The 22,170-nt window shown below is 39.7% G+C and overlaps 1 long non-coding RNA gene across 2 annotated transcripts in view; it reads left to right on the forward strand.

Annotated features, from left to right (window-relative positions):
* The window catches only part of LOC141491586 (uncharacterized), a 49,307-nt gene that overhangs the window by 19,153 nt on the left and 7,984 nt on the right, over positions 1 to 22,170 (forward strand). For both annotated transcript variants that reach the window (XR_012469655.1, XR_012469656.1), the window contains exon 3: positions 9,007 to 9,135. This is a non-coding gene — a long non-coding RNA (uncharacterized LOC141491586). The remainder of the gene's footprint in view (positions 1 to 9,006; positions 9,136 to 22,170) is intronic.

The following is a 22,170-nucleotide window of genomic DNA, read 5'->3' on the forward strand; positions in this document are numbered from 1 at the left end:
TAAAATACTTTACTACCCTTAATGTGTTAATGTTATTAATAACCAGGATGGGTGGAGATAACCAAGGGTTATTCAGAGACACAATATTTTACAGAACAATCTATGATTCTGCCCAAATCCCCTGATTCTCACCAAGAGAACAATTCCTTGAGGGCAATGACTAGTTCTTGTTATTCTTGTATCCTCAGAACTTTGTGTGATATTTAAGTCATTCTCAACACATGATTATTGGTTGCTAGAATGTTGTTACTGAGTCACTTTTCCATCATGTCCAACTCTTCATGACACCATCGGGAGTTTTCTTGGCAGAGATCCTGGAGTGGTTTGCCATTTCCTTCTCCAGTTCCTCATTTCACAGATGAGGAAACTGAGGCAACTGAGTTACATGATTTGCCCAGGATCACACAACTAGTAAATGTCTGGGGCCAGATTTGAACCCAGGAAGATGGATCTTCTTGACTCTAGGTTTGATGTTCTATCCATTGTGGCACTGCTTATATCGACTTCTTTAAAATTGGGCTTTTAAGATAAAGTTGAAATGGGTACATGATTTAAACTGAAGGGTGATACCATAAGCCAATTAGGAGAACAAGGAAGAGTTTATTTCACAGATCTGTGGAGAGGATAAAAATTTATGACCAAACAAGAGATAGAGAATATCATAGAATATAAAGTGGATAATTTTAATTAGATTAAATTTAAAAAGTTTTTGCACAAACAAAACCAATGCAACCAAGAGTAGAAGGAATGCAGAAAGCTGAGTAATAATTCTTTTATAGTGGTAAAGAATTGGAAATTGAGGGGATACTCATCAATTGGAGAATGGCTGAATAAATTATGATATATGAATGTGACAAACACTATTGTTTGTTAAGAAATCAGGAACAGATGGACTTCAGAAAGGCTTATAAACTGATCCTGAGTGAGGGGAGCAGAACCAGGAGAATGTTGGGCACTTTAACAGCAATATTGTATTAGATAGATTTAGCTCCTTTCAACAGTTCAATGGCAAAGATAATCCTAAATACTTGCAATGGGAAATGTCATCCACATCCAGAGAAAAAACTGTGTAGTCTGAATGCAGACCAAAATATACTGTTTTCACTTTTTTAAGCTTATGTTTTGTTTTCTTTTTCTCGTGGTTTTTCCCCCTTTAGTTATGATTCCTCTTTCACAGCATGACTACTATGCAAATATATTAAACATGATTATATATGTATAACCCATATCAGAATGCTGTCATGAGAAGAGAAGGGAGGGAGGTAGAAAACTGTGGAACGCAGAAGCTTTTAAAAAGATGAATATTGAAAACTATCTTTGCATATAATTGAAAAAAATACAATAAAATAACTTTAAAAAATAAAGTTGGGCTTTTATCATCTTTGAACTCTGAATGCCCCTCTTCCTGGCACTTGTCCACACAATTCAATTCTATATTGAATTATAGAGGCAATGGGTGATGTAATAATGGACTGAGACCAATCTTCTGAACCCAAAGACCTCTCATCTCTGACATACTCTGTCCTTATGAGACTGAGAGAATGACTTAAATGACTTGGTATCCCAAGCAACATATAAAGATATGTGTGTGCTATCTCTTAATAGGATTCCCTCATCCAATTGATATTTTATTTTTCCAGTTCCATGTTATGAAAGTTTTTCAACATTCATCCACATGCATATGCATATTTATAAGTTTCACAATTTCCTTCTGCCCTCCCTTCCCACCTCTTCCCCTCAGTGGCGAGCAATCTGGTGAATACTATATCTATACATTTGTGTTTAACATGTTTACAGATTAGTCAGGATTCCCTTATCCTGGAGTTCCCTAAAGCAGAAAAATGGCGAGTCCAGTCCTTATCTTTATCCATTGAACTGAACTGTTCTTTGCTATACAGAGTCTTTTCCCCATCTTTCAGAGAGTAATTTTATTTTATTTTAGGTTTGATTTTTTTTTGGCAAGGCAATGGGGTTAAATGACTTGCCCAAGGTCACACACCTAGGCAATTATTAAGTGTCTGAGGGCGGATTTGAAGTCAGGTCCTCCTGATTCCAGGGCCGGTGCTGTATCCACTGTGCCACCTATCCACCCCCCAGAGAGTGATTTTAAACAATAACTGGATGACTGGCTTTAGAAATTATCTGGTTGCACAATGGACATCAGACATTCTTAGACAAATCGGGTTAATATATTAGGAAACTGTAGAAACCAACCACTCCTTAATCAAGTGACTAGTTTTAGGTTAAACAAGGAAGATTTCCTCAGGGGTCTCACAGATTAAGCAGTACTGCAAACTAGTGGTTAAGGTCACATGTGACTGATTTCCCTCTGTGAAACTGGGGCTTCTCCCTTGGTGACTGTTTGTGCAAAGTTGATGAGAAGATGTGAATGGTATGCAGGCATACTTTGACACTATCAGTCACCCTCTTCTCCTTGACAGTCTTCTTTCTCCTCACTCTCTGACCTGTCTGATCACTCCTTCTCAATCTAGGTCCATTGTGTTAACCATGGACACCTGCCAAATCTCTGCCTTCTCTTCTCCATCTACACTATTTCTCTTGGTGAGATTGCCAATTTCTATGGATTCAGTTACTTCCTCTAGGCAGATGATTCTCAGATCTTTTTATTCAGCCCTAATCTCTCTTCAGTCTTATATCTCCAGCTTGCCTGCGGAATCTCCAATTGTATCGCCCATAGCCATCTTAAACTCAACATGGCTAAAACTGAACTCTCTCTCCCCAAAACTTTCTCTCTCCCCAAAACAAGAGCAATTTCCCCAATGGATAAATGGCCAAAGTTTATGGGGAAAAAATTCAAAAGAAGAAAGTAAGTTGATCAAAACCAAATCAAAGAATGCTCTGGTTCATTAAAAAGAAGAAAAGAAAAACAAAACAACACTTTTTATCCAAAAGCATCAGATTGGCAAAGCTGACAAATGAAAAAGGGAAATTTTGGAGGGACTATGGTAAGACAGATACACTAATGCACTCTCTTTTTTTTAAGTTTTTGCAAGGCAATGGGGTTAAGTGACTTGCCCAAGGCCACAGAGCTAGGTCATTATTAAGTGTCTGAAGTCAGATTTGAACTCAGGTCCTCCTGACTCCAGGGCCAGTGTTCTATCCACTGTGCCACCTAGCCTCTCCCATTAATGCACTCTTGACAGAATTGAAAATTCATTCAATCTTTTTGGAAAATCACTTGGAATTATACCAGAAAAGTCACTTAATTGCTCATACCTTTTGATTTAATGATACCATTACTGAATATAAATTTCAATGTCCCTGAAGACTAAGGAAAAGGTCCAGTATTTACCCAGATACTTATATTCCTTTTTTGTGATGACCAAAAAAAAATGGAAACAAAGCATGTGCTTGGCAATTGGCAAATGGTTGAATGAGTGATGGTATGTGAAGGTGATGGAATCTTATTGAGTTGTAAGTGGCAATAAGTTAATATTTCAGATGAACTTGGTAAAACATATTCACTAAAATAGATTGAAGTAAACAGAAAGAAAATAATTTACAGTAATATTAAGAAAAACACCACCAAAAGAGATCAAAACTTTGTTCAACAAAACAGAATGGTGATTTCAGAGTAGTAAGGCTGAACCATCACTTCCTCTCCTTTGCAGAAGGATGGTAGAACAGTGGTATATAATAAGGCTTGTGATGATGTAGGAAATGGTCAATGTTTTGCATAACTTTGCTTAATTATATTTATTTGTTTCAATGGAAGGCAATAGTGAGGGAATTAATAATTATTATTAATTAATAATAATTAATAAGCAAGTCATTAATAATAATTAATAAGCAAGTCATTCAGTTATTGTTTAAAATTACCCTCTGGGAGGGGTGGCTAGGTGGCGCAGTGGATGCAGCACTGGCTCTGGAGTCAGGAGGACCTGACTTCAAATCTGGCCTCAGACACTTAATAATGACCTAGCTGTGTAGCCTTGGACAACTCACTTAACCCCATTGCCTTGCCAAAATAATCAAATCTAAAATAAAATAAAATTACTCTCTGAAAGATGGGGAAAGACTTTGTATAGAAAAGAACAGTTCAGTTTAAGGGATAAAGATAAGGACTGGACTTGCCATTTTTCTGCTTTAGGGAACTCCAGGATAAGGGAATCCTGATTAATCTGATGACTGAAAGTAATGTGAATTTTTTTTCAAGCAAAAAAAGTTTGGGGGGGAGAAAAAATTTGCTAGCAGGTGGTCCAATAGGTCAAGCAGGAACTGTGAGGTAGAGAACATGCGACCTCTCAATTTCATGTTATTCCTTCTATTCATTCTTCCCTATTTATCCTGTATATAGCTTACTTTGTTGCTTGTGGAGTCCCAGCTCCATTAGCCCGAGAGGCAGGGTCTGTCTTGCCTTTTTTGTATCCCTAGGGGTTAGCACTACGTCTGGTTTAATAATTGCTTAATAAAATGATTATTAGATTGAATTGAATTGAATGCCAGTGAGAAAAGGAATAATCTGGCAAAGTGGAAAGATCACTTTGCCAGATGGGTGGGGTCTAGTTACTTTTTTTTTTTAGGTTTTTGCAAGGCAAATGGGGTTAAGTGGCTTGCCCAAGGCCACACAGCTAGGTCATTATTAAGTGTCGGAGTCCGGATTTGAACCCAGGTACTCCTGACTCCAAGTGCTTTATCCAAGTTACTTTAGATAAATCACTTAGCCTTTTAAGGTCTCAGTTTCCTCATTGGAAAAATGCAAGGCTGTACTAGATGTCCCATAGCTAGATCTGTGATGAATCTGGAAAAGTAAGCTGCACTCAATTGGTGAAGAATCTAAATGACTAAGCTGTGAGTTAATATTTTGTCCTAGAGATAAATCCAGCCTCAAACACTTACCACTGGGCAAGTCATTTCACCCTGAGCACCTTTGTTTCCTTGTCTGTAAAATGAACTGGACAAGGAAATAGCGAACCACTCTAGTATCTTTGCAAAGAAAATCCCAAATTGGGTCTCAAAGAGTCAGACATGATTGAAAAATGATTGGACAAAACAGGTCCTAAAACAAAAGAATTGCTCTCCTTCCCTTTCATTAGAAAGCTATATGGTTTGGTGGAAGGAGGGGTTATGGCAGAGGAAGGTTGCTTCAATGTCACCAGGAGCAGATGTGTGATGATGGGTTAGTTGTTTTGCTTAATTGATTTTCCTGAGTTACAAGGCAAAGATGCAGGGGTAGAGTATACGGGCAAATAATTGAAATTAAAACAAAAGGCATCAATAAAAGTTTTTTTTTAAATAATTCTTTATCAAAAGAGTAGGACTTAAACCTAACAAAGCAGGCAATAATATTCTCAGAGTAATTTTAGCTTTTCAAATATATAAGTCCCCACAGTATAATGTGGTACCTTTTTCCTCATCCCCTCCCTGCCAGGAACCCTGAATCATAGTTTGAAGTTAAAAGCTTCTCTCAGTAAGATCTCAGTATTGGACTGACTGTGTCAGAGCGCCCCAGAATCTTGGCTCTTTCCTTGGCCATCCTCAGCCGCTTTTTCCTCCCAGCCTGAGAGGGGTCCATTTGTCCTGCTGAAAACAGTGTCTGACCAAAGGCAGGGAAGGTTTTATCTTGTTCTAGCAATCTCCCTACCCTCACAACTTCCCTCTTTATTTTCTATGAAAAACAGAAGAGAGAACCAGCTCTCCTGTTAGGCCTGAGGCCTCAAGAAGGCCACCCCTCTTTCTTCCATCACAAACAGGCCCTCCCTGACCCACTGGACTGGTCTTCATGTCTCAGCCACCCTCTGCAAGACTTTCCCTGTCCTCAATCCTCTCCCACTCTGGCTCTCATTTATCCCGCCCAGATCTTGTTTGTACCTACTGCTTTGCATGTTGTCCATCCCTTCACCATCAGCTCCTTGGGGGCAGGTACTAAAATGACCATTCTTACAAGTACTTACAGAGTAAGAGTTTAATAAATTTTCATTGATTGATTGACAAACTTTTCTCCAGGAGAAACTACTGCAAAGTTTTTGTACAAAATACCCAAAACCCACACTAGCTGATTTCTTTTAGCCAATCCAGAGGAAAGATTTCTACTTCCCAGAATGCCCTAAATGCTGTTTCTTTGAAGAGTCTGGTCTCTTGACTTGTCATACCCCTTGAGGGTCAATTCCTGGCTTCCAGATTTACAAAGAATGCTGTCTCATTCTGGAACTTCCCTCAGAGTCTGGAGCATCTATCTACCCATCTCTGGGACCTTCTCAACATGAAACTTCCCTCTGGAGGTCCCACTTCCTTCTCCCATCAATGGAGCCTCCATTTTGTGGAAGAATGCAGGATGATCCTCATTCCCCTTATCGGTCCAGTTCCTGGCTTCCAGACTTCAAAATCATGTTTTCATGGCAGGAACCTTCATTTCCATCTTGCCATTTCCCCCACCTCCATTCTTCCTTCCAACCCTCCTTCCCATCCCTCCCTCCTTCCCTCCTTCCTTTCTTCCAGTCCTCCTTTCTTCTTCCCTCCTTCCTACCTTCCATCTGTCTTTCCATACCTCCTTCTCACCCTGCTTTCTTCCCATACTCCCTCCCTCCCTCCTTTTTCCCTCCCTCCCTTCTTCCTTCCTTCCTTCCTTCCTTCCTTCCTTCCTTCCTTCCTTCCTTCCTTCCTTCCTCCCTCCCTCCCTCCCTCCCTCCTCCCTCCCTCCTTCCTTCCCTCCTACCTCCTTCCCTCCTTCCTTCCTTCCTTCCTTCCTTCCTTCCTTCCTTCCTTCCTTCCTTCCTTCCCAGTCAGAGATTTTGTTTTAATTTGTTTTGTTTTCAAAGGAGGAAAGCCAGGCAAGCCTGGAAGCCTGTGGCACTTACATTCTCTCCAGTGATAGCTTAATTCTCTTCTAGGACTTAAAGAGAACATTTGGATGAGAACACTGAACAGAGATTTAGGGAGGTTCTGGCCCAACCACTCTTCAGCCTTAGCTCCTTGTCCTTCTCCCACTCGTGACATCCACAGCCTCAGCCAAGTCAAACCCCCTTGATGTGTTCTAGCTGTGGCTCCAGTCACAGACCATAAGCAGCTTCTTCTTATCTTCTTACCTGTCTATCATCTGATTTTCCATTAGGGGAAAAGTGATATCATTCCCAGTTACTTGTTTTGAAATTTTTATTCTTTCACCTGCCAAACCTTTATTTTTCTCTCCCCATATCTCTGACCTATTTTAGGGGGGATAAGGTGGAGATGGGTTGTTTATTGGACCCCACCCATTTGGGTTAGTCTTTGGTGCCACAGGGTTCTGGGGTTGCCTGGATGCATCTCTCTCTGCCTGGTTTTCCTCATCTGAAACCAAAACAAATCAAAACAAAACCTCTGGCAAGCTTATTCATTAAATTACCCCATTGTTTCAAGATTCAAGTACACTCATAGCTCCTCGCAAGAAAGACCGGTAAATGTTTCACTATTATTAACTAAATATATAATTTACTGACTCATCAGCAGAAATACACTGTGCTATATTTATAACCTCTTTACATAATGGCAGATTGAAGACAATAATGGAACATAGACTCATTTTTCTTCACCTCTTCTCCAGAATGGATAAATTAACCCCTAGACCCGTTTGGTTCTGGTTGTGGTTTGTTTGAGTGTTTCCTTCACATTTTTTTCTACTCCCAATGTGGCGTGTTGCCTAAAGAAATTCTCATCTGACTCCCTCCATAATCCCAGGGCATCCTGGATAGATTATTCCAAATGACAAATTTATCATGCCCCCAAATATTCCCTGCAAAGAAATGCAATTGCTCTTTTGTGCAATAAACGTTTATTAATTGCTGACTATGTGCCAGACCCCAGGTTGAACACTACAAAGAAAGGCAAAGGGACACTCCCTACTGCCAAGAAACTCATAGTTTAATGGGGAAACACTGTGCAAAAACTCGATACAAACAAGTTATAGGCAGAATAAATTGGAGATGAATGGCACAAGGGAGGAACAAGGGAGGTGGTGCAATGTATAGAGCCCCGGATCTGGAGTCAGAAAGACTCATTCTCCTGAGCTCAAATCTGGTCTCAGACACCTATTAGCTATATGACCCTAGGCAAGTAGTTTCCTCATCTATAAAAATGAGCTGGAAAAGGAAATTACTCCAGTATCTTTGCCAAGGAAACCCCAAATGGGGTCATGAAATGTTGGGCATCATTGAAACAAGTGAACAACAATAACTGTCTATGGAGATATATATGTCTAATGTATATTATTTATACATCAATTCATTCATATATAGTCATAAAAGCATATATATGTGTGTATATATATATATACATACACACACACACACACAGGATTTGGGGACTAGAGAAAGACAAATACTAAAACTTGGGAAAGATCTTGGAAGTCTGCAGATAATAGCTACCAAAATTGGGACCAAAATCACACATCTCTTCCTCCCTCTGAGCCTCAGTTTCCTCCTTTGTAAAATAAGATTACAATATTTGAAATATCAGATTTGGTGGGCAATTAATATGGAATTTCAAAAGAAGCGGGAGTTACTGAGTGATTGTAGTAGAGGGAGAGCCTGGACTGAATCAGGACTGAGAGTAAAAGTGTAACAACCAGAGCTGGAAAGGGTGGCCAGGGGGGTTGTGTCAATAGGAGGGAGTCTGGTCTCCATGAATTCAAGAGGATGAAGGGAGTAAGAAAGGAAAGGTTAAAAATGAAAATATGCTCGTTGCCTATTGAGCAGGCATTCCCAAGTGTGGGATTGGGTTAAAGAATATGGGATTAATGGGGCAGCTAGGTGGCGCAGTGGATAGAGCACCGGCCCTGGAGTCAGGAGTACCTGGGTTCAAATCTGGTCTCAGACACTTAATAGTGACCTAGCTGTGTGGCCTTGGGCAAGCCACTTAACCCCATTGCCTTTCAAAAACCTAATAAAAAAAAAGAGTATGGGATTAAGGGGCAGTAAATATTTAACAGCTAGTCCTCAAAAAATGTATTTATGACACGCTTTTAAATTTCAGTTACAGTATTAATATTTTTCTTTATCACTTTGTGTCTAGATAACCAACAGAATAATAACTCAAGCCCTGATGTGTCATATTTGCTGAACAATAAATCCTTGCACTGAAAAGTAACAATCAGATCTCCGGAGAGCAGTTTGGACTCCTACAATATACCCTTGAAATAAGGTCAGAGGGAGACAGACAATGGGGTTCGAGCCACGGCCACCGGCGGAGTTCAGAATATTGGATAGGGCTGTGGTGGTTCAAGCTCTGTGTGGACCGTACAGCCCACAGTGGTTTGCCATTTCCAGATTAAGGCAAACAGATTAAATGACTTGCTCAGGGTAACACAGCTATTAAGTATCTGAGGATGGATTTGAATTCAGGTCTTCCTGACTCTGGGCCCAGTGCTCTATCCATCGAGCTGCCCTTTGATGGGGTGGATAGGAGTGTGCCAGTCACTGAAGAATGAATTCAAGTAAATTAACTTTTTCCAAAGGGGCTTAGCTTCATGGTAGAGTTGTCCTAGGGCATCAGACAGCAGTGTGTAGCTAGAAAGCAGAGGTGAGAGATGTCTATTTAGAGAACCAGGCAATTGCTAGGGAGTTGTGTGTGTGTGTGGCAGGACAGGGTGTCTGGAATTTGATGCCTGCCCAGGGAGATCAGGACACTCTCCTTCTAAAGCAGTCTTCTGCGTTAAGAACCATTTGAGAGTGAAACCTGAAAGCATCTGGAGCATCTAGCATCATTGTTTGCAGTTTGGATGCCAAGGAACTATAGCCAGAAACCTCTCTGGCCTCCAATTCCATTGCCTGAGGTATGAGGAAGGGCATTCTACTGAGGCTGCACCTTTCTTTTCTGTGATCCAGAGCTGCAGAGACTGCAGTTGTTTAACTAGAAATAAATAACTTTCTAGTTCTTATTCTCCCCAGTCTCTTGACTATGGTGAACCCCCTTTCCTGAGGTGGAATTGGAAAACTTGAGATCCCTTTAACTGAGTTGGTTTGTTTTAATGGAAGCAAAAGCAGGTTCGCAGGATTAATGACTACATCATCTCAGTCTGCCAATAGATCCAGTCCTCTGTAGCCATAGTTCTTCACCCCCTATGGAAGAGAAAATAAGGGGATTGTCTTCTTTCCTTCTGGAAACTCAGTGGGCTCGCCAGTCTTAAGGAATAGGTTGGCTTTGGAGAGGCAAACCGATGAATGCCCTTTTCACTTTTGTCTATTGAAGGAAAAGGAAGAGGAAAAAGACAAAGTTAGCCCAGCTCTCATCTCTTCAGTTCCCTTTATGCTTCACAATCACTGTGGCCATGTTTTTCTGGAAAAGAAATGTTCCGATATCTACATTTCCTTAGTATTTGCCTGCCAGACCCTAATGGCCCTCTCATCTCTAACTAGGACCAGACTACAAATGACAAGCCCAAATGGTTGCAACAGCTCTACATCAATTCTATTTTCAGATATAGCCCTCTGTTTTCTGCTACCCAGTGAACCTTTAGGTGAGAACCAAGAATTAAGTCATATGTAGCTTTGTATCCCATTAACTGAGATTTTTTTTAATGAAAGAAAAAAACAGTTTAGTAGAATTAATCTTCTCAGTCTGCCAGTATAGACTATTTTCTATATTCATAGTTCTCTGCTCCTGCAAGGAAAAGAAAATGATTGCCACATATTTCTTATCGTTTTCCTTTTCCCTGATTTGATTTGTACCAAATAACACTTCCCTTAATATTTATTAGCCAAGATTGGAAGACAAAGAGAGGGAAAAGACTTCTTTTTATTCTGACTGAAGAGAAGAATTGAAAGAAAGAAGATGAGGGGTGTAGTTTAAGTTGAAATCCATATAGATATCTGTAATTGTCTCATCTGGACTTGAATGAGATGAATGGAGTACGTTCTCTGAAGGAAAAGTTGATGGGTCCGAGGATTCTCCATGCTGACCACATGGTGGCATTGTCAGTTCAACACAGCTTGGTTGTCTAGAGTAGAGGTAAGGGGAAAGACAGACATTGTCAGAGGCGGGAAAGGAGACAAGGGGACAACTCTGTCATATTGACTGGATGTTGGCTCATGTGATGTGAATCGATTGATCAAGCAAGTGCTGAATTTTTTTTAGGGTAGTGAATATCAACCTAATTATACTTTGAATCATACTTATAAGTATGGCAGCCTTCATCTGAAACATAAAAATATAGACTCAGAAGAGAAAAGAGGAATGTTGTTCCCTTAAAACAGAACAGAGGGGGTGGCTAGGTCACAGTGGATAGAGCACCGGCCCTGGAGTCAGGAGGACCTGAGTTCAAATCCGACCTCAGACACTTAATAATTACCTAGCTGTGTGGCCTTGGGCAAGTCACTTAACCCCATTTGCCTTGCTTTAAAAAAAAACACCTAAAAATAAAAAAAAACAGAACAGAGAAAAGGGTTGAGATTGGTGGACGTTTTCTACTTCCCAGATTTGGAACTGGAAACGACCTGACCTATTTTTTCTTTTTTTTTTTTTGCAAGGCAAATGGGGTTAAGTGACTTGCCCAAGGCCACACAGCTAAGTAATTATTAAGTGTCTGAGGTTGGATTTGAACTCAGGTCCTCCTGACTCCAGGGCCGGTGCTCTATCCACTGTGCCACCTAGCCGCCCCAACCTGACCTATTTTAAAGAGGAGGAAAGTAAATCCTGGAAGGTGAAGTGATCATCACCAATGACCTCCAACCACTAAAAGACAGGGGCAAGGATTTTAGCCTGGCTCCTCTGAATTCAGGCTCAATAATCCTGTGGCCATGCCAAGGGAACTTGCAAAGCAATGACAGAGCAGCCGAGTACTAGATCCCCATAATTCTAGCAATATCTTCAAGTCTGGAATCCTTTAATAATTCACATCTAGAAGCTGGCTGTAAAGGCCCCAGAGAGACTTAGCTGTAGGGATGAGAGAGGGTCTTCTTGGGTTATGAGTCATGATTCGTGGTCCTGACAGGAACTCCCATCGACCGGAGAAAACCTGAGAGCAAAGACAAAACAGGATTTCTTGAGTGTCTCTGTGGCAACCAGAAGGAGCAGCAGGGCAGCCTTAGAATTCTTATTCATTGGCTTCCAAGATAATCTTCTTTCTGGCTGAACACATCTGAAATGTTCTGCCGTGTGAATGTGCAGTCCAATGAGTCTCTGTTCCAGAATATTAGATGCTTTGGTGAGTCATTAGCTGATCTGGGATATTTCACTTTCCCAGAGGGTGTCAACATGATCATGTTACTGTCCTAGGGCTTTGCTTTACAAGTTTCCTGCTGACTGAAGTTAGATCAGAGACTGTCACCCAAAATTCTCTTTAAAATGTACAAAGCAGTTCTCTGAAAGAGAGATAAGACCCTAGATTTATGATGGCAGGACACTTTATAAATATCTCACTTGATCTTCACAACCCCTAGGTGGGAAAGATGCATTTTACAGATGGCGAAATTGAGGTAAAGATAGGCTACGTGACTTGCTCAAGATCACATGGTTAGTAAGTGTCAGAGTCAGATCTGAACTCAGGTCTTCCTGACTGTAGACCCAGCACTCTCTCCATAGGACCATGAGCTGTCCCCACTGGAAGGAAATTTATAAGTCATGTAACCCATCTCTCATTTACAGAGAAAATGATTGAGGTGACATTATTTGTCTAAGGTTACTCAGTGAATAAGCTGCAGAAAGCTAGTATGTAAAACCTGAGCCATCTCTGTCTCAGTCCATCTCTCCTTCCAATGTACCAGGCCATTGACTTAACAAGATCTAAGAAACCATTCAACAAAGATCTCAATCATTCAATCAGTCAACCAATAAGCATTTATCAGATGTGATCTATATGCCAGAGAATGTGTCAGTTCTGGGGATACACAAACAATAGTGAAAGAATACCTGCCCTCATGGAAGCCACTGACTGTTGAGGAGAGATATCATATGCACATAGAGGACTCGATTATCAAATGCCTTCCATGAACTTGGACCCAGGGGAGGTGTGAAATATATCCAAGCCATTGGCCCTGCCCTCTAGAAGAGAGCTTAGAGTCTAAGAGTTACATTGGGATACCTGCTATCCATCTCAGGTCAATCATTCTGGACTATTCTGCTCTAAGCCAGAGTAGTTGTGGCATATATGTGAAGATACAGAAATATGCATATATCTGTGGGTTTGAATGCATATATACATACATACATAGCTGTGGGTATGAGTATATATATGCCTATATGGGTGTTGGTGTTGGTATTGTTCAATTAAGTTGTTTCAATCAGGTCCAACTCTCTGTGATTCCAATTGAGGTTTTCTTGGCAAAAATACTGGAGTGTTTCCTTCTCCAGTTCATTTAACAGATGAGTGAACAGAAGTGACTTGCCCAGGATCTCTCATCTAGAAAGTATCTGAAGTCTGATTTGAATTCAGGGAGATGAATCTTATTGATTCCAGGTCTGGAACTCTGTTTATTGGCCCTATATGTGTATGCATACATGCATGCACATATGGACATATATGCACTTTGATATTGGTGGGTATACATGCCTATGTATAGCATGAATTTGTGTGTTTTATATATAATTTATATACCTGTGTTTAATGTTTAATAATAGATGTGTATGTATGTGGGTACACACATATGTGTATGAATTTTTAAGCCTTCTTATTCTTCTAATCTAAAAGATTGGATTTGGGTTTTTTTTCCCTACTTCCTTCTGCTGTCTCAACTGTTACATATTATATTCTATGAATTTTTATATCTGAGTAGTTAAAGAAGAACCAAGGCTAGAATAAGTTGTTCCCTAGAGGTAAAGAACATTCACTTTTTCTGAGTGGAATTTTCCGATAATGTAGGATCATGGGATTTAGAACTGGGAAGCAGCCTAAGAGATCCCTTAATCCATCCTTCTGGTGTTGGAATGGAAAAAAAAAGAAATGCCATAACTGAGGCACAAAGGTCCCTGCTGGTATGAATCTGTCATTTCAATGACAACAGCAAGAAGAACAACATGGCTTAGATTGCCTCTCCAGTGGTATCTGTGTGTTCAGTACAATAAGAAAGCCCTGCCCAGTACTAGGGAGAACATAACAAGATCTTCAGATCTGGGTGTGCTGGATGTTTTGACTTGATGCTTCTAATTAACTCAGCTTTTACATTATTATCAATCAGCTAGAGCTTCAGTTATGATAACTAAGAAGCCTCAGGACCCAAGAAGTTAGGGGGCATCCATCTATAGACTCTCTTTCTGAAGTTAGAAACAATGAGGCTAGTTATTAAGGACAATTAGTTCAGATTGGGGAGCTTATAAATATTAATCACTTCTTCCATCTCTATGTGTGAACTCTCCCAAGAAACAGACAGAGCTGCCTCCCTATAGTCAGAGGTCTCTATTTTCCCCTCCTCCCTCAAATAAATTTATTTTTAAAAGTTGTTTCAGGGGCAACTAGGTGGCACAGTGGATAGAGCACCAGCCCTGAAGTCAGGAGGACTTGAGTTCAAATCCAACCTCAGACAATAATTACCTAGCTATGTGACCTTGAGCAAGTCATTCTTTTTTTTTTTTAGATTTTATTTATTTTGAGTTTTACAGTTTTTCCCCTAATCTTACTTTGCTACCCCCAGGGCAAGTCACTCAACCCCCATTGCCTTGCAAAAAGAAAAAAAAAATCAAAAACCAAGAAAAAGTTGTTTTAAACTGCACATCATGTAATTGCAAAGTGCATTCCCTGTCCCCCAATTTTGGCACCAGACGATTAGAGGAGATCATAGGTCCTTTACCTGAAAGCCGTGAATTTGGTTTTTAAATATTTTCAAAGTGATATTTCAACAAAGTTAGTTTCCCATATAATTGTATATATTTTGCATTTAAAAACACAGTTCTGAGGAGAACATACGATCCATTGGGCTTGCAAGGGAGTTCATCACACACACACACACACACACACACACACACACACACACACACACACATATTAAGAATCCTTGGACTGGATAATCTCTAAGATCCCTTTGCCTTGAGAGGAAGGATCTGGCTTCCCCTCCTTTGAAGTCTTCAGTAAGAGGATATATGAGTGTTTGTCTAATATATTGTAGAAGGGCATTTGAGGAACGGCTTGTATCCAGATCCCTTCCAGCTCTTCAATTCTGTAATTCCATAATGCCTAAAGGGGAATGGGGGTGAGGGAGAAGCACATAGGTTATTTCCTTACAGAGAGAGGGGGAATTATAAGCAAAATATTGCATAAACCCTCAAATTCAATTAAAATATTTGTTAGTTTTGCTAAAAATGTAGTTATCCCTTTTTTTTCTTTTTTTTAGTGGGTAAGGGAGAGGGCAAGGATATATTCAGAAGTGAAGAGGATAGAAAAACAAAAGATATCGCTACATTTTTTAAAAAAAAGAAAAAAACCTATTTGAGGCTATTTTTTGCCAAGGTTGCCCCAGGCTTGGAAAAGTGCTAGTTCTGGTTCTGTAATCAGTTAATAAATATTGAATGATAAGTAGGACAGGACCGATTCTAGGTGAAGTACAAGGTCAAAAGAGAAAGTCATAAGCATAGGCCATAGTAATTGGTAGAAGACTTTGGGGGGGGGGGGGGACTTGAATGGGATTTTGAAGGATGATCAGGGCCCAGAAGGACTGAGGGCCAGATATTAATTACATTTATATACACATATTTATAATATAGATATATAGATACATAAGTAGATACAGATAGCTAGTGAGGTAGCTAGATAACTAGAGATAACTAGCTAGATGGACAGACAGACAGACAGACAGACAGATAGATAAATATAGAACTGAAGTCACCATAGTGATGTATTCAGGCTCTACTCGGGCCATTTTTTTGGTACAACCTCCCCCCTTATTTTTTTTACTTCTGTAGTATTTACTATGAAGAGGTAGTGTGGAACAGTGGAGAAGATCCTGGGTGTGGTCAGAAAACCTGGGTTTAAATCATCTCCACTTATTCTCAGCTTGTTCATGAATTATTCCACATCTTTTTACCTCAATTCCTTCATCTGAGAAGGAATAACCTCTAAAGATTCTTCTCCTACCTCTATCCAAAAAGGGAGGAAATGTCACTAGGAGAGAAACTCTGATTGTCCACACATCATCCAGATCTAGTCTGGTTGTGACAAGCTCTGAACTGTGCCCTTGGGAAAAATCAGCCAACCCCTGTGGGTCATCTGTCACTTTGGGGGATTGGTCTGGGTAGTCCCCCTTGCACAGTGATTCATTCTGTGACTCTTCCATTATGGGAAATAAACTTTCAAATGAATAGTTCCAGTGTTATCTTCCTAGATTAACCTTGAAGTTTTCCTCCTCTCCTTAGCTTCATCTATGCTGCATGTTAAGAATTGTCTGGCTCATTAGCACTTTTTCCTGATGGTTGGCAATGAAAGAGAAGGGAAAATAGCATGGGGTCGAGTTTGTTATCTTTGAACCATTCTGATAAAAGATTCAATTGGACAGGAGACAAATGTTATTTCTAAAATTAGACTTTAACCTTTCTTTTTTCTATATCCATCTTGTTCCCAAGTTCATCATCTCTTGTTAACAAGAATAACTGCCAGTCCGTTGTGGGAATAATACAATTCATAAAGTTAATTTTGTTTGTTTGCCTTGTCTCCAGTAGAATAAATCCTACTCAGCAGTAAGATCTTAGGATCATTCCCTGGAGCCTCTGACTGTAACTCTTCTTCCAGAACTCACTAACCTATCTGACCAGTCTTTTCTCATGACCTCCTGGGGGATTCTTGGCCATGTCCTCTCAGTAACAATAATGTCTAGCATTTAAGCAATACTTGAAGGTTTGTGAAGCATTTCATCTGGGTTATTTCATTGGATCCTCACATGAACCTGGAATAGAAATGCTTTAATTATTATCATTTTGCAGATAAGGAAACTGAGGCAATTTACCCAGGATCACTTCGCTGATAAATATCTGGAGTGGGATTTGAACTCAAGTCTTGTGAAGGCCAGCACTCTGTGCACTGGTCCTCATGATTGCCCCAAATCTGCCAATAGGGACTCACCCAATATGTCAGAGGATTTTGCCCTTATTCTCTTGATTTTGGGAAGGGGGGGATTGCCAATGGAGTGTCTTCTACGAACTCAGTTCAACTCAAAGTAAACAATTCAAATATTTATTAGTAATACCTGCTATGTGCAAAGCAGAATCAGAGAATCTCAGGTGGGAGGGACTCAACCCATTTGGAAACAGGAATCCTTGCTAACCAATAGGCATCAATGCTCAGTTTGAAGATATCTAAATAGAAGAATAGAAACCATTCCAATAATCCAACTCTCAATCAGTTCTGGGTTTTGACTATACCACAAAATTGCTGCCATTTAAAATAGTAGGAAGTTGGGGTGGCTGGGTGGCGCAGTGGATAGAGCACTCAGCCCTGTATTTAGGGGGACTTGAGTTCAAATCCGACCTCAGACACTTAATAATTACTTAGCTGTGTGACCTTGGGCAAGTCACTTAACCCCATTGGCCTTGCAAAAAACCCCAAAGGAACAAAAAAATGAAATAGTAGGAAGTAGGGAATAGAAAGTTTCACTTTCCTCTAATTCCAAAAATATCCAGAAATATTAGAGGAGTCACTTACCCATTAAAGTTTTTAGTCATGATGGTCTCAGGCTCTGTAATAGGCAATAAACCCATTAGTGTTTATAGTATGACTTCCTTTGGATGCTTGGTCTTGAATGACCACATCATATCAATTTGATTGGAGTTGAAGACACAGATTTAGAATTCCAGCTATGCTCCTCACTCTCTATGTGACCATCAATCAAATCTCTAGACTTCCGTTTCTTCATCTGGAAATGTGGACAATAAGTCTTAAGTCACTGCCTGCCTCACAGGTTCTCATGAGGAATATACTGTAAAACCTAGAAATAAAAGTTTATATGGTGAATAGAGGGTTGGCCTTGGAATTAGGAAGACTAGGTCGAATCTTTCATTTAAAGATATTGCCAATCTGAATCCATGGGAGGAGGATTCCTACCGGTACACAGATCCACAGTCTATAAAATATAAATGTGATTTAGTGGCAAGCAGATATGGGTAAATGTTTAATAAACAGTCCTCCAAAAAAATACCCACAATACACTCTTAAATTTAATATATATTATTGACATTTTCTTCATCACGTTTGTAAATCTAGAAAGCAATAATTCAAAAAATCAAGTCCTGATTTGTTACTTTTGCTGATTTCCAAGGTACTCATCTTCATATTGAAATTTTAGCAATCAACCCTCATGAGCAGGTTTAAGCTGCCCCCAGCACACAAGGAATAGCATAATGGAAAACCCCCTGCATTGTGAGACAACACAGTAGTTGAAATCTCACTTTCCTTATCTGTGAAGGAGGGTTCAAGACTAGCTAATCTCTAAGTAGTTCCTTTTCTCCAAATTCTATAAGTCTATTAATAATAGCTATTTTTCACATCAGACTAGGATAACACAGTGGGGAAAGTGCCAGAATAGGAATGAAAAGACCTGGATTCAAATCCTCTCCCAGATTTTACAGACTTAGAGGTGGTCATTAGCTATGTGACCTTGACCAAGTCTCTCTCTGGGAGCATAACAGGAGGAAGTTATATCTTCTAGTTCTCTTTGAAAACTGTCAGGAAGCACCAGGAAGATCTGAGTTCCAATCCAACCACAGACAGTTAACAATTACTTAACTGTGTGACTTTGGGCAAGTCACTTAACCCATTACCTTGCAAACTATTGTGAATTATGACAAAAATAGAAAGCCCTATGCAGTCTGTCATTGTGGTCGTTAAACATTTATTACTCACCCATGATGTGATGGGCATCATCCATCTTAAGTACTGGAGAGATGAACAGTCATTAAGGAGTTCAAAACCTAATGGTGGAGTGACAAGATGCAAGCAACTATGACCCATCATCTTCAGTCAGGACAGAGGCATAGCATCTGAGCTATGTTTAGCAGTTATTAGTTCCTTTGGAAGGTCCACATAAGTCTCTATCTTGTGATTCCAGGAGATCAAGGGAGAAGGAGAGATCTTAGCTAAAAAGGGTCTAGCAATCTGGAAAACTAAAGGAAGAAGCTTTAGCCATACTCACTCCATTGCACCCCTTTGCTAGGGAGGGGGACAACTTTGATTTGGGGTTTGCTTCTCAATATGGAAAATCCCTCGTGTCCTGTTGGCTTCAGTCTGAGATCCAGTCACAGGTTACCCTCCCTAACAATCAGAGGAGGAAAATGAATGTGTGCCAAGGAATAATCTTGTCTCACCATTAGTGTTCTGCCAATTTTCACTGACATTCTTGGACAATTGGTGAATGAGTGAGGGAGGGGAGAAAGGAAGGAGCTAATAAATGAACAAAGGAAAACTACTTACGTGTTTGTTATGTAGCAGACACTGTGATGTGCTGATGATATAAATACAAACCTGCTCCAGAAGTTTCCTTTCAAATAAGGAAAGATAAGATCTATTGGAGAGTAGTGATGAAGCAGGGAGCCTGGTTCTGTGTTATCATAGGGATGGTGAATTGATCTAGAGAAAGTTCACGGACGTGCTCTTTCCAGAATCACTGGTACTATTGACTTGATCACATCTGATCATGCAATCCAAAGTAGAAGGTGGAAGGGAAGGGAGAAGAAAAGATGGGAAACAAGGCAGACAGATGACAAGATGGTCTTTGTAAATGATTGTATGGGATAGAAAGGTGACGTATGGCCTGGGATCTGGGAGTAGCTAGTCATAGTGGACTAAGTGGACTACTTTGCACTTGGTCACCATTCAAGATAGCTGGAGCCCACACCCAAAATTCCAGAATTACCAGGAAAACTGGAGGTTACACTAAGGCAGACAGATTAACAGCTTATTTTTATAGATGACTGGAATAAAAAAGGAAGCGAAATAGGATCCTAAGATCTCGAGTTAGAGAGGACCTTGGGGTTTGGATGATTCAACTCTTATGTACAGTGGAGAAAATGGTGGCCTGAGGAGGGAACTCACCTGTGGACCTAAATTTGAATCCTAGACCAGATCATATTTCTTTGTTTGTCACCATTGGTTGAAAAACCAGTTCATTGGTTTACTACTAGGAACTGGAAACATTAGCTAATGAGACAACAACAGATATTTATAAAGCACTTTAAGCTTGCGAAGCATTTTATAGACAAGATCCTATCTGTACTTCACACCAACCCCATGAAGTATACTGGCTAGGCAGGTAGATCCAGGAATCAGAAGTTTTTCCATGGCCCCTTTAACCTCATCTTAAAAATGTGTTGTTAGCATGACCCTGTCCTTCTTGAGAACCAAAGTTGCTTCTGGGCACCTGACTTCTAGTTCCATATAAAAAGGAAATGCTGACCCACTTCACTCCCAAAATTAGAATGGGAAAGGAAGGGGAGATGGGAAAGTCACTTTTTCTACCCAATTCTAAAAAGGGTTGAACTCCTTGGGGAAAAAAAAATACATTTCTTTCTTAAGTATTTACAGATTTTAATAATGATAGCTATCATTTCTATAGTGATTTATGGCTTACAAAGCATTTCATAGATGTTATCTCATTTGATACGCATGACAACACTTGGAGGTGAAGCTGGGGCAGACAGAGGTTTAGTGACCTGCCCAGGATCACACAACTAGTAAACATCTTAGGCTGTATTTGAACTCACTCAGTCCTTTCTGACTCCACATCCAAGCACTTTTCATACTGTTTCATCAGCTGTCTTGAGTTTGAGGAGTATCATAAAGGCCATCCAGATCAGCCTTTCTGTTCTACAAACAAGAAATGGAGGTCCAGAGAAAGGAAAGGACATGCCCTTGGTCATATCTATATCATCTCTATCTCTATCTCTATCTCTATCATCTCTCTCTCTCTCTCTATCTCTATCTCTGTCTCTATCTCTATACCTATACCTATATCTATATCTATATCTATACCTTATGTCTATGTCTATGTCTATGTCTATATCTAGAGATAGAGATAGAGATAGATAGATATGGATATGGATATGGATATGGATATGGATATGGATATAGATATAGATGTAGATGTAGATGTAGATATAGATAGATATAGACATAGATAGATGTATAAATATAGATATATGGATATAGTAAATGGCAGTCAGAATTTGAACTCAGGCTCTCAAGATGTGGAGAAGAGTGGAATTTTTTTCAATACTATGTTATCTCTGGGATAACATAGTAATGTAGCAGCCCAACTTTTGGGATTTTTCCCTGCACCAATATTCATGCCCTCAGCCACTTTAACCTTGAGTCTCAGCTTCCAGTTTTGGTCCAGGAGCTTTCCCCTCCCTTCTCTCCTAGCCCCTCCCCCCTCCCACATCTCCACTACACATTTTGTCAGCAGATGTGGGAAGCCCTTGTTCCAATCTTCCAATTCAATTGGCTCTATATATTCAATTCCCCCCTTGAGTTTAAGTTCAGGGGCAAAACAAGCCTTTACTGGTGACTTTATATCATTTCTTCAATCAGACAACATTGTTTAGTGTCACTTATGGGGAAGATACTTGTTGGTTTGCTTTTGTTTGACTTGAGTTGCTAGGATATTTAATTATATTGATTGTTTGGTAATTGCTGCTCTGCCATCTTCTAAATTCTGTGATTGACATATCTATCTGTCTATCTATCTAATCTATATCTATATAAACTATTGTCTATCTAATATCTAGCTATCATCCAGCTAGCTAGCTAATGTATATCTAATCTCTCATCTAGCAATCAAGCTAATCTATGTCTGTCTATTCTAGCTATCATCCAGCTAGCTTGCTACCTACTCTCTCTATATATATATCTAATCTTTCTGTCATCTAGCTAGCTAACTAATCTATATCCAACTAATCTAGCTAGCTAGCTATTCCAGCTAGCTATCTAGCTAATCTACATCTATCTCTCTATCTCTCTGTCTAATCTATCTAATCTCTCTATCTATTTCTCTATCTTATCTATCCCTCTATCTAATCTCTCTATCTAAACTATCTATTTTATCTATCTTTCTAATCTCTCTATCTTTATCATCTAGCTAGCTAATCAATATCTATCTATCCATACACATACATTCCTTATTGGACTGTTTTTCCATGTAATCTGAGATCTCATATCCTAAGAAATAAGTTCAGAATCTGGCACTTAGAAGGCACTTCATAATGCCTTGTTGAATTGTATGCAATTCCATTTCTGTAATGTCTAAGCTACCTTATATTCCTTCTGTA

This window comes from Macrotis lagotis, chromosome 6 (genome assembly GCF_037893015.1).
Source record: "Macrotis lagotis isolate mMagLag1 chromosome 6, bilby.v1.9.chrom.fasta, whole genome shotgun sequence".
Classification (NCBI taxonomy): Eukaryota; Metazoa; Chordata; class Mammalia; order Peramelemorphia; family Peramelidae; genus Macrotis; species Macrotis lagotis.